General features: G+C 43.2%; 1 long non-coding RNA gene across 1 annotated transcript in view; it reads left to right on the forward strand.

Annotated features, from left to right (window-relative positions):
* The first annotated feature begins 7804 nt into the window (after positions 1-7804).
* The window catches only part of LOC139762875 (uncharacterized), a 31389-nt gene continuing 26765 nt past the window's right edge, over positions 7805-12428 (forward strand). Inside the window, exons 1-3 of the long non-coding RNA XR_011715858.1 lie at positions 7805-8086; positions 9045-9112; positions 9268-9959. This is a non-coding gene — a long non-coding RNA (uncharacterized lncRNA). The remainder of the gene's footprint in view (positions 8087-9044; positions 9113-9267; positions 9960-12428) is intronic.

The raw sequence follows: 12428 nt of genomic DNA on the forward strand, positions 1-12428 counted from the left end.
TTATAAATATCACTGCAATACCATCCATTCATCTTCCGCAAAGCTTTTACTACCTCTTCTCTGTTTACCAAATCATTTTCCCTAACCCTCTCACTTTGCACACCACCTCGACCAAAACACCCTATATCTGCCACTCTATCATCAAACACATTCAACAAACCTTCAAAATAATCACTCCATCTCCCTCTCACATCACCACTACTTGTTATCACCTCCCCATTTGCTCCCTTCACTGAAGTTCCCATTTGCTCCCTTGTCTTACGCACTTTATTTACCTCCTTCCAGAACATCTTTTTATTCTCCCTAAAATTTAATGATATTCTCTCACCCCAACTCTCATTTGCCCTCTTTTTCACCTCTTGCACCTTTCTCTTGGACCTCCTGTCTCTTTCTTTTATACATCTCCCACTCAATTGCATTTTTTCCCTGCAAAAATCGTCCAAATGCCTCTCTCTTCTCTTTCACTAATAATCTTACTTCTTCATCCCACCACTCACTACCCTTTCTAATCAACCCACCTCCCACTCTTCTCATGCCACAAGCATCTTTTGCGCAATCCATCACTGATTCCCTAAATACATCCCATTCCTCCCCACTCCCCTTACTTCCATTTTCTCACCTTTTTCCATTCTGTACTCAGTCTCTCCTGGTACTTCCTCACACAAGTCTCCTTCCCAAGCTCACTTACTCTCACCACTCTCTTCACCCCAACATTCACTCTTCTTTTCTGAAAACCCATACAAATCTTCACCTTAGCCTCCACAAGATAATGATCAGACATCCCTCCAGTTGCACCTCTCAGCAAATTAACATTAATATTAAGTAGAAGTAGTAGATAGAATTAGGTGGGAGCTTTACATAGAAGTAGTAGGCTGGAAGATCAGGCAGAGATATTAGGTAGTTGTAGTTGGTAGGAGAGTTATGCTATGGCCATCCCCTTGAGGGAGTTTCCAAAAGGAAAGGTCATCAGAGATATACACGTAGATAGATAGATATGACTATTGTACTTAATTTGTTGCTTTTCCATATGTCCTTTTTCATGTACCTCTTTCAGTGCACCGGGTGATAATTTCTGGTCTTGCATTGCTATGTTTGACATGGCTGTTTGTTAGTTTCTCCAAGTTCATTTATTTTAGGCTTTGATATTTTATTTTTTGATTTTCTAGCTCTTTTTAGTCTGTGTTAATTATTAATATTTATATATGTTTATTTGTTATATTTAATTGCTGTTTCCCACTGATGCGGGAAACAGACAAATAATGGCCCATCCACTCATAGACACCCATACATGCACATGTACATACACACTTAAACATATATATATATACACAGTTACATAGTAATGCTTGCTTGCTTTCTTCAATTACCCGCGCCACCCCACAGGAAACACCATCACCACCCCCCTGCGTCAGCGAGGGAGCACCAGTTAAGCAGACCAAAAAAGGCCACATTCATGTATGAAGCGAGAGGGTTAGGGAGAATGATTTGGTAAACAGAGAAGAGGGAGTGGAAGCTTTGTGGAAGATGAAAGCCGGCAAGACAGTGGTTTTGGATGGTATTGCAGTGGAATTTATTGACAAAGGGGGTGACTGTGTTGCTGACTGGTTGGTATGTATAGTTAATGTATGTATGACTCATGGTGAGGTGCCTGAGGATTGGTGGAATGCTTGCATAGTGCCATTGTACAAAGGCAAAGAGGGTAAAGGTGAGTGCTCAAATTACAGAGGTATAAATTTGTTGAGTATTCCTGGGAAATTGTATTTTATTGTTTATTTTGCTTTGTCACTGTCTCCCACATTTGCGAGGTAGCGCAAGGAAACAGACGAAAGAAATGGCCCAACCCACCCCAATACACATGTATATACATACACGTCCACACACGCAAATATACATACCCATACATCTCACAGTACGCATATATATACACACAGACACATACATATATACACATGCACACAATTCACACTGCCTTTATTCATTCATATTGCCACCTCGCCACACATGGAATAACATCCCCCTCCCCCCCCTCATGTGTGCGAGGTAGCGCTAGGAAAAGACAACAAAGGCCCCCATTCGTTCACACTCAGTCTCTAGCTGTCATGTAATAATGCCCGAAACCACAGCTCCCTTTCCACATCCAGGCCCCACACAACTTTCCATGGTTTACCCCAGACGCTTCACATGCCCTGATTCAATCCATTAACAGCATGTCTACCCCGGTATACCACATCGATCCAATTCACTCTATTCCTTGCCCACCTTTCACCCTCCTGCATGTTTAGGTCCCGGTCACTCAAAATCTTTTTTACTCCATCTTTCCACCTCCAATTTGGTCTCCCACTTCTCCTCGTTCCCTCCACCTCCGACATATATATCCTCTTTGTCAATCTTTCCTCACTCATTCTCTCCATGTGCCCAAACCATTTCAAAACACCCTCTTCTGCTCTCTCAACCATGCTCTTTTTATTTCCACACATCTCTCTTACCCTTACATTACTTACTCGATCAAACCACCTCACACCACACATTGTCCTCAAACATCTCATTTCCAGCACATCCACCCTCCTGCGCACAACTTTATCCATAGCCCATGCCTCGCAACTATACAACATTGTTGGAACCACTATTCCTTCAAACATACCCATTTTTGCTTTCCGAGATAATGTTCTTGACTTCCACACATTCTTCAAGGCTCCCCAGAATTTTCGCCCCCTCCCCCACCCTATGATTCACTTCCGCTTGCATGGTTCCATCCGCTGTCAGATCCACTCCCAGATATCTAAAACACTTTACTTCCTCCAGTTTTTCTCCATTCAAACTTACCTCCCAATTGACTTGACCCTCAACCGTACTGTACCTAATAACCTTGCTCTTATTCACATTTACTCTTAACTTTCTTCTTTCACACACTTTACCAAACTCAGTCACCAGCTTCTGCAGTTTCTCACATGAATCAGCCACCAGCGCTGTATCATCAGCGAACAACAACTGACTCACTTCCCAAGCTCTCTCATCCACAACAGACTTCATACTTGCCCCTCTTTCCAAAACTCTTGCATTCACCTCCCTAACAATCCACCTTTCAGACTAATTCGAACCATTTCGACGCCAAGTCAACTTTTAGATACTGTTTTAATCGTATATTTCTCAATCGTAAACCAAGACCTGAAAAAAAATGGAGATCTATATAACATTCCATCGTTGACAGTGCAATTACGAATACCATTTTCTTCGTAACTGACCATTAAATACAACATCTCCGAACTGTCAGACACCACCATAAAAAATGGAATCATGTAGGGAAGGGTTGGGAGGGACAGTAGACCAATAGGTTCTTACAATACTTCCAAATGTGTTATGATATGTAAAAACTAGATGAACATAATGGTAATAAGATACTAGATGATGAAACGTGGAGCCAGCAAGAGCTGAATGAAATCGTCTAACGTCACCCAAATAATAAAGTTACCAAAGTGAAGCTTTACCTCTAGGGGAGCCAGCAAAAGCTTAATGGAATTGTCAGGCATGTTCCAAGTAACGTTCCCAAAGTGAAGCTTTGATTTAGTGATCTGTAAAGCCCATGAAAAATGAATAAGATCGTCTGGCCTTGGCGAAAATCAAATTCCCAAATTGAAACTGTACTTTCATGATTCGTGGAGACAATGAAAACTAAACATAATCACCAGTTATCGACCAAAAGATATAATTGTCAAAGTGAAGCTTATTTTGATGACCTGTGGAGCTCGTTAGAGCTGCAAAATATCGTTTGGCATTGGTCAGCATAGATTCAGAGTAAAACTTCACTTTGATTACCTGTGGTGCCATCCACAGCTAAATAAAATCATCTGGCTAAGCCAGAGTCAAGTTACTTTACTTTGATGACCCATGTAGCCCGCACAAGTGTTAAGCCAGATGAAAATTTCTGAAGTAAAACCTTAATTTGACGACCCACATATGTGATCCATAAAACCTATATAAAACAGTCTAGCGTTAGCCTGAACAAATGTCTGAATGTAAACCTTTACTTTGACGACCCATAAACCATGCAAGTTGAAAATAATTGTCTGGCATTAGCTAAAACATATGTCCTTAAGCTTAAGCCTGTCTACACGAGCGGGCCTGCCCGTGAACCAAAGTGATGAACAGCCGGGCCTGCCCGACGATGTTGCCAGTATCGGGTGGAGTGCGGTACGAGAACCATGGTGCCTAGCATGGTCAAGAAAAAGATTTTGTGCTCTATGATAATAGCTTTGTGTCTCAAGAAGAAAAAAGGATATGGTGTAAAGATTGGTTAAAGAAAAGAAGTATGTTTGGAAGCACTGCAACAATACTTCATGAACTATAAAGTAGTGAAGAACACGACTTCAGAAATTACCTGAGGATGAGTGTAAGCACTTTTTACATCTTACCAAAGGTGGAGCTATACATAGTGAAGAAAGACACAGTTGTGAGAAACAGCATTACAGCAGAAGCTCTAGAAGCGGAGTTGGTGTACAGTACACGCATATCAAAGTAAAGCTTGTCCCACATAATGGTCTCTCATCTCCGCAGCAATAGCCTTCACTGCTGTTATGCGTTTGTCTCTGTTCTTATAGCATTTCATCTTCACATTCCATAAACATGGATTCTTACGATAAAGGTCAATTAAAGTACTAGTAAGTGCTATAGACCAAAAAATTATTGGTGGCTCACTAGAGTTATAGCCTGGGTGATCGTTAATGGTTCAATGTTACTATGCGTGGCGATGAAGCCCAGCTCGTGGGTTACCTGTTTCTTGGTAATGGCAGAGTAAAACCTCAGTCACGGGGTGGTACCTCCTTCACGTGTAAGTTTGATAGTGGGGTAAACCTTCATTGAGTCGAGGACGGTGGTACCTCCTTCACGTGTAAGTTTGATAGTGGGGTAAACCTTCGTCAAGGCGTGAACCAGCGACATAAATGATTGACACGTCGGTATGTGGCAGACTGGGACCCTCCCTCAGACTTGTGCCAGGATATGGAACATTTAGTTCCTCAGGGAGCGCTGTGCTCTCAGGGTATTATTAGCTGGGAGGCCATGGTTTTGTGTCGGGGAGTGAGAAGCATCCTTGGGATGGAGAGAGAGAGAGAGAGAGACATTAAACCCGGCGCGTGGCGGTAAGACTCTTGCGTGTTAGCGAATGACTCGCTCGTTATGTGTCATGTGTCTTCGTCTGTCTTGCAGTGATCTGCTAATGATCCAGCTAATGCCAGAAGATTATTTTCAGCTTGCTTTGCGATTTATGGGTTGTCAAAGTAAAGCTTTACATTCAGACTTGTATTCAGGCTAACGCTAGACTGTTTTATATAGGTTTTGTGGGGCACATGTGTGGGCTGTCAAAGTAAAGTTTTACTTTGTGAATTTTCTTGTGTCTACCACATGTGCCGGGGCTACATGGGTCATCACTTTGAGAACTTTATTCTGGCCGAAGGCAGCCGATTTTGTTCAGCTTTTGAGGGCTCTATCGGTAATCAAAGTTAAGCTTACATCTACGAATTTTTAAATTGGCAAACGCAAGACGATCTGATGCAGCTTCTGCGGCCTCTACAGGACGTCAAAGTCAATATTATTATGGCCGACGCCAGATGACTTTATTCAACTTTTGCGGGCTGCACTAGCGGGTCGTCAGTGTAAAGCTTCACCTTGGGGAAATACGTTCCATCTGATTTCAGATGATTTTATGAAGTTTTTGTGGATTCCAATGTTTATCAAAGCCTCACCTTGGGAGAATCATCTTAGCTGGCGACAGATAATTTGTTGCGTGTTATCTGGGCTCCACGGATCACCAGAGCTTCAATTTGGAATCTAATTTGGCCGACTCCAAACTATTTCACACAGCTTCAGCGCGTTGTGCTGGTCATCAGAATACGGCTTCACTCTAAATTCTATTCTGCAGGTAACCTTACGATTTCATTCAGCATATGCTGGTTCTGAAGTTCGTCAGAGTAAAGCTTCACTTTGGGAATTTTTTACTTCTGCATTAAGACAACGACGCCATATGGAACTTATATACTTGTTTACAAAAAATTATGTTCCTTTACCTACATAATTTTATAAGAGTCAGTTACTTTTTACATTATAATTTCCATACCCTAAGCTTCAAGCTGTTATCTGTAAGTATTCGTAAAAAAGGAAGAGGGACTAGGTGGCTTTATGAATATGAGAATATGTTTAATGAATAATTTGACAGCTCACAATAGTGCCAAGTTAAACTAGAGAGTTATGAAAACCTTTGTGGATGTTACAAAGTTAACTCATTGACTCCGGGTTGTCACTGGTCTCGTATACATAGTTATGAAATGTTTTTTGTTCCAATGATCCATGAATTATAACCCATCAGCACTTTCAAACATTTATGATCCTTACATTTGACTAAGGCTCTAGCTTGATGCTTTATCTGTCTTCTCATAAATTCTTGAAGACAAGTGATGACTACAGACCTTGCAGTTTCTTTGCAACTTCTCTGCACTCACATTCATAATACGAGGTACACATTCTGCCACACACGATACATGAGGCACACATTCTGCCACACATGATACATGAGGCACACATTCTGCCACACATGATACATGAGGCACACATTCTGCCACACATGACACATGAGGCACACATTCTGCCACACATGATACATGAGGCACACATTCTGCCACACACGATACATGAGGCACACATTCTGCCACACATGATACATGAGGCACACATTCTGCCACACATGATACATGAGGCACACATTCTGCCACACACGATACATGAGGCACACATTCTGCCACACATGATACATGAGGCACACACTGTGCCACACATGATACATGAGGCACACATTCTGCCACACATGATACATGAGGCACACATTCTGCCACACATGATACATGAGGTACACATTCTGCCACACAGAACATGAGGCACACATTCAGCCACACATGATACATGAGGCACACATTCTGCCACACATGATACATGAGGCACACATTCTGCCACACATGATACATGAGGCACACATTCTGCCACACATGATACATGAGGCACACATTCTGCCACACATGATACATGAGGCACACATTCTGCCACACATGATACATGAGGCACACATTCAGCCACACATGATACATGAGGCACACATTCTGCCACACATGATACATGAGGCACACATTCTGCCACACATGATACATGAGGCACACATTCTGCCACACATGATACATGAGGCACACATTCTGCCACACATGATACATGAGGCACACATTCTGCCACACATGATACATGAGGTACACATTCTGCCACACATGATACATGAGGCACACATTCTGCCACACATGATACATGAGGCACACATTCTGCCACACATGATACATGAGGCACACATTCTGCCACACATGATACATGAGGCACACATTCTGCCACACATGATACATGAGGCACACATTCTGCCACACATGATACATGAGGCACACATTCTGCCACACATGATACATGAGGCACACATTCTGCCACACATGATACATGAGGCACACATTCTGCCACACATGATACATGAGGCACACATTCAGCCACACATGATACACCTGCAGAAACAATGATCACATTGTGGAATTCTTCCAAATTAAGAAAAGTTGACAAATATGAATGAACTAAACTTGGCATGGTATCGTATACCGATCTTTTTGTCTAAGGGGAATCGATGATACACATATTGTGTGTGTGTGTGTGTGTGTGTGTGTGGTGTGTGTTTGTTTGGATATCCCGCACACAACACGGCACATGAGAAACAGCCGCTTCGTTACACACGATTTTTTTTTGACAACTGTACAATCCTAGTCCCTTTACATTGATCAGTTCATTGCTATATGACTTGATTTTAAGACGAATATATATGTATTTACATGATGCTGTTTCACGAGTTGTAACGCTATGTTTCAGGTATACAGACTCGGTGAAATGATAAAGGCCCAGGTATGGTCACGAGCCAAACTGTATTCCTGAAACGTGTACTTTGTTTATGTGCAGACGACAACTTGGTCGCCAGCCAACGCCAACGTACATTCGTTACGCAGCGGTGTCATACTCTCAGGTTCTACTTAGCATTGTTGCTCAGCGGAAGTTTTACCTTTTCTGCCCATGCTCAGTGTAACACTTTTGCCTCTTGCGCATTCTCAATGTAGCTTTTTCACCACTTGCGCATGCTCAGTGTAACACTTTTGCCTCTTGCGCATTCTCAATGTAGCTTTTTCACCACTTGCGCATGCTCAGTGTAACACTTTTGCCTCTTGCGCATTCTCAATGTAGCTTTTTCACCACTTGCGCATGCTCAGTGTAACACTTTTGCCTCTTGTCGCATTCTCAATGTAGCTTTTTCACCACTTGCGCATGCTCAGTGTAACACTTTTGCCTCTTGCGCATTCTCAATGTAGCTTTTTCACCACTTGCGCATGCTCAGTGTAACACTTTTGCCTCTTGCGCATTCTCAATGTAGCTTTTTCACCACTTGCCATCTCAGTGTAACACTTTTGCCTCTTGGCATTCTCAATGTAGCTTTTTCACACTTGCGCATGCTCAGTGTAACACTTTGCCTCTTGCGCATTCTCAATGTAGCTTTTTCACCACTTGCGCATGCTCAGTGTAACACTTTTGCCTCTTGCGCTTCTCAATGTACTTTTTCACACTTGCGCATGCTCAGTGTAACACTTTTGCCTCTTGCGCATTCTCAATGTAGCTTTTTCACCACTTGCGCATACTCAGTGTAACTTTTACCTATTGCGCATGCGCAGTGTAGCTTTTCTACCTCTTGCACATGCTCAGTATAGCTTTTTCACTTCAGTTTCACTTCACTTTCTCACTTCCTGCCTCAAGTTCTGTGGCAACGAGTCATTCAGTCAGTGACCGTATTCTCCCTGCAATAATCTCTGAGATACAAAGCTTTTCATAAAAATGTCTATGAATATATGACGACAGATCTACAGGATAATCATTTGTAGCCGTTGTTCAGACGAAGTGCCGGCCATCATGACCAACTGTATCATACATTTCAGGACTGTGTTGACCTCAGAAGATTGAAAAGAGACGCATCATGACAATATCGTTGGATTACCCCCTAAAGGTGAGTTGTGGCAAATGAACATTACTTTCTTCCATGCAAAAATTGCTTCACTGGAACATCTGTAGCAAAATCGTAATCAAAGAAGTTAACAGAAAGGCAATAACCTATGAAAAGTCTACTCATTCCTCTTGAACTTAAAGGTATTGTATCTATAGGTGGAGATGGAGTCACTGAAGGAGAAGGACTAGAAGCAGCAGCAACAGGAGTCGTCGGGGCAGCGGACCAACACGTTCCTCACCCTCCAGCACCTCCAGGGTATCTTCTACAACCTCATCCTCACCTGGGCCGCCAGCGTCGCCGTCTTCCTCCTGGAGCTGCTCAGGCACCGCTGCTCTCGCCGCTAAAGCCAGGCACTGCTGGAGCTGCTCAGGCACCGCTGCTCTCGCCGCTAAGAGCCAGGCACTGCTGGAGCTGCTCAGGCACCGCTGCTCTCGCCGCTAAGAGCCAGGCACTGCTGGAGCTGCTCAGGCATAGTTGTGTTGATGCCAAGAGCCAGACACTGGTAGTGTTGCTCAGGCATCACTGTTCTCACTGTAAGAAGGCAAGCATTACTGTACCAGCAACAGTGCTGATAGGATCCTCACACAAAGCTGTATAGGTCGTTTCTTTCATCTCCAGGTGTCCATCATTGGAGGACTTGCTCAGGTACCAGTGCTCTTGCCCCTGCCACCAGCGAGAGAGAGGAATTGTGTAGTAGTGTATTGGCTCCTCCCATGACTCCTGCAAATTGAAGGCGTAATAATCTGACTCCACTTTATTATGTGACTCTGCTACCAGTGAGAGGGAGGGCTCAGGTGGTAGTGTATTGGCCCCTCCCTGTACCCCAGCTAACTCAAGGATTATCCCGGTAAGACATTGGCACTTCTCTGATATTTAAGGCACTATTACCCTCATATGCCAAGTGCTGTTCACTGCTTACACACCACTGCTTTTATGCCTGGTGTATCATTGTTCCTCCACAGACCACTGGGAAATATAGGACTCTGGTGGTAGAAGGTCACATATCCTGGACTTAGTAATAATTAATTATCAGCACAAAACACTTGTATGTCGGTCCACAGTGTGTTACAACATCCTGCTCCTTTTTTTAAGTCAGGATTTCCATGTTGTTGCATTCCAGCACGAGTTGCAACTTTCAGTAGTCAGTATCATTGACAACTGCAGATTATATCATTTTGCTTAGTCGCTGTCTCCTGCGTTAGCGAGGTAGCGCAAGGAAACAGATGAAAGAATGGCCCAACCAACCCACATACACATGTATATACATACACGTCCACACACAGCAAATATACATACCTATGCATCTCAACGTATACATATATATACACACACAGACATATACATATATACACATGTACATAATTCATACTGTCTGCCTTTATTTGTTCCCATCGCCACCTCGCCACACATGGAATAACAGCCCCCTTCCCCCTCATGTGTGCGAGGTAGCGCTAGGAAAAGACAACAAAGGCACCATTCGTTCACACTCAGTCTCTTGCTGTCATGAAATAATGCACCGAAACCACAGCTCCCTTTCCACATCCAGGCCCCACAAAACTTTCCATGGTTTACCCCAGTCGCTTCACATGCCCTGGTTCAATCCATTGACAACACGTCGACCCCGGTACACCACATCGTTCCAATTCACTCTATTCCTTGCACAACTTTCACCCTCCTGCATGTTCAGGCCCCGATCACTCAAAATCTTTTTCACTCCATCTTTTCACCTCCAATTTGGTCTCCCACTTATCCTCGTTCCCTCCACCTCTGACACATATATCCTCTTGGTCAATCTTTCCTCACTCATTCTCTTCATGTGACCAAACCATTTCAAAACACCCTCTTCTGCTCTCTCAACCACACTCTTTTTATTACCACACATCTCTCTTACCCTTACATTACTTACGCGATCAAACCACCTCACACCACATATCGTCCTCAAACATCTCATTTCCAGCACATCCACCCTCCTCCGCACAACTCTATCCATAGCCCACGACTCGCAACCAGAGAACATTGTTGGAACCACTATTCCTTCAAACATACCCATTTTTGCTTTCCGAGATAATCTTCTCGACTTCCGCACATTCTTCAAGGCTTCCAGAACTTTCGCCCCCTCCCCCACCCTATGATTCACTTCTGCTTCCATGGTTCCATCCGGTGCTAAATCCACTCCCAGATATCTAAAACACTTCACTTCCTCCAGTTTTTCTCCATTCAAACTTACCTCCCAATTGACTTGACCCTCAACCCTACTGTACCTAATAACCTTGCTCGTATTCACATTTACTCTTAACTTTCTTCTTTCACACACTTTACCAAACTCAGTCACCAGCTTCTGCAGTTTCTCACATGAATCAGCCACCAGCAATGTATCATCAGCGAACAACAACTGACTCACTTCCCAAGCTCTCTCATCCACAACAGACTGCATACTTGCCCCTTTCCAAAACTCTTGCATTCACCTCCCTGACAACTTCATCCATAAACAAATTAAACAACCATGGAGACATCACACACCCCTGCCGCAAACCTACATTCACTGAGAACCAATCACTTTCCTCTCTTCCTACACGTACACATGCCTTACATCCTCGATAAAAACTTTTCACTGCTTCTAACAACTTGCCTCCCACACCATATATTCTTAGTACCTTCCACAGAGCATCTCTATCAACTCTCATATGCCTTCTCTAGATCCATAAATGCTACATACAAATCCATTTGCTTTTCTAAGTATTTCTCACATACATTCTTCAAAGCAAACACCTGATCCACACATCCTCTACCACTTCTGAAACCACACTGCTCTTCCCCAATCTGATGCGCTGTACATGCCTTCACCCTCTCAATCAATACCCTCCCATATAATTTCCCAGGAATACTCAACAAACTTATACCTCTGTAAGTTGAGCACTCACTCTTATCCCCTTTGACTTTGTACAAAGGCACTATGCAAGCATTCCGCCAATCCTCAGGCACCTCACCATGAGTGATACATACATTAAATAACTTTACCAACCAGTCAACAATACAGTCACCCCCTTTTTTGATAAATTCCACTGCAATACCATTCAAACCCGTTGCCTTGTCGGCTTTCATCTTCCGCAAAGCTTTTACTACCTCTTCTCTGTTTATCATTTTCCCTAAACCTCTCACTTTGCACACCACCTCGACCAAAACACCCTATATCTGCTACTCTATCATCAAACACATTCAACAAACCTTCAAAATACTCATTCCATCTTCTCACATCACTACGACTTGTTATCACCACCCCATTAGCCCCCTTCACTGAAGTTTCCATTTGTTCCCT

This window comes from Panulirus ornatus, chromosome 45 (assembly GCF_036320965.1).
Source record: "Panulirus ornatus isolate Po-2019 chromosome 45, ASM3632096v1, whole genome shotgun sequence".
Lineage (NCBI taxonomy): Eukaryota > Metazoa > Arthropoda > Malacostraca > Decapoda > Palinuridae > Panulirus > Panulirus ornatus.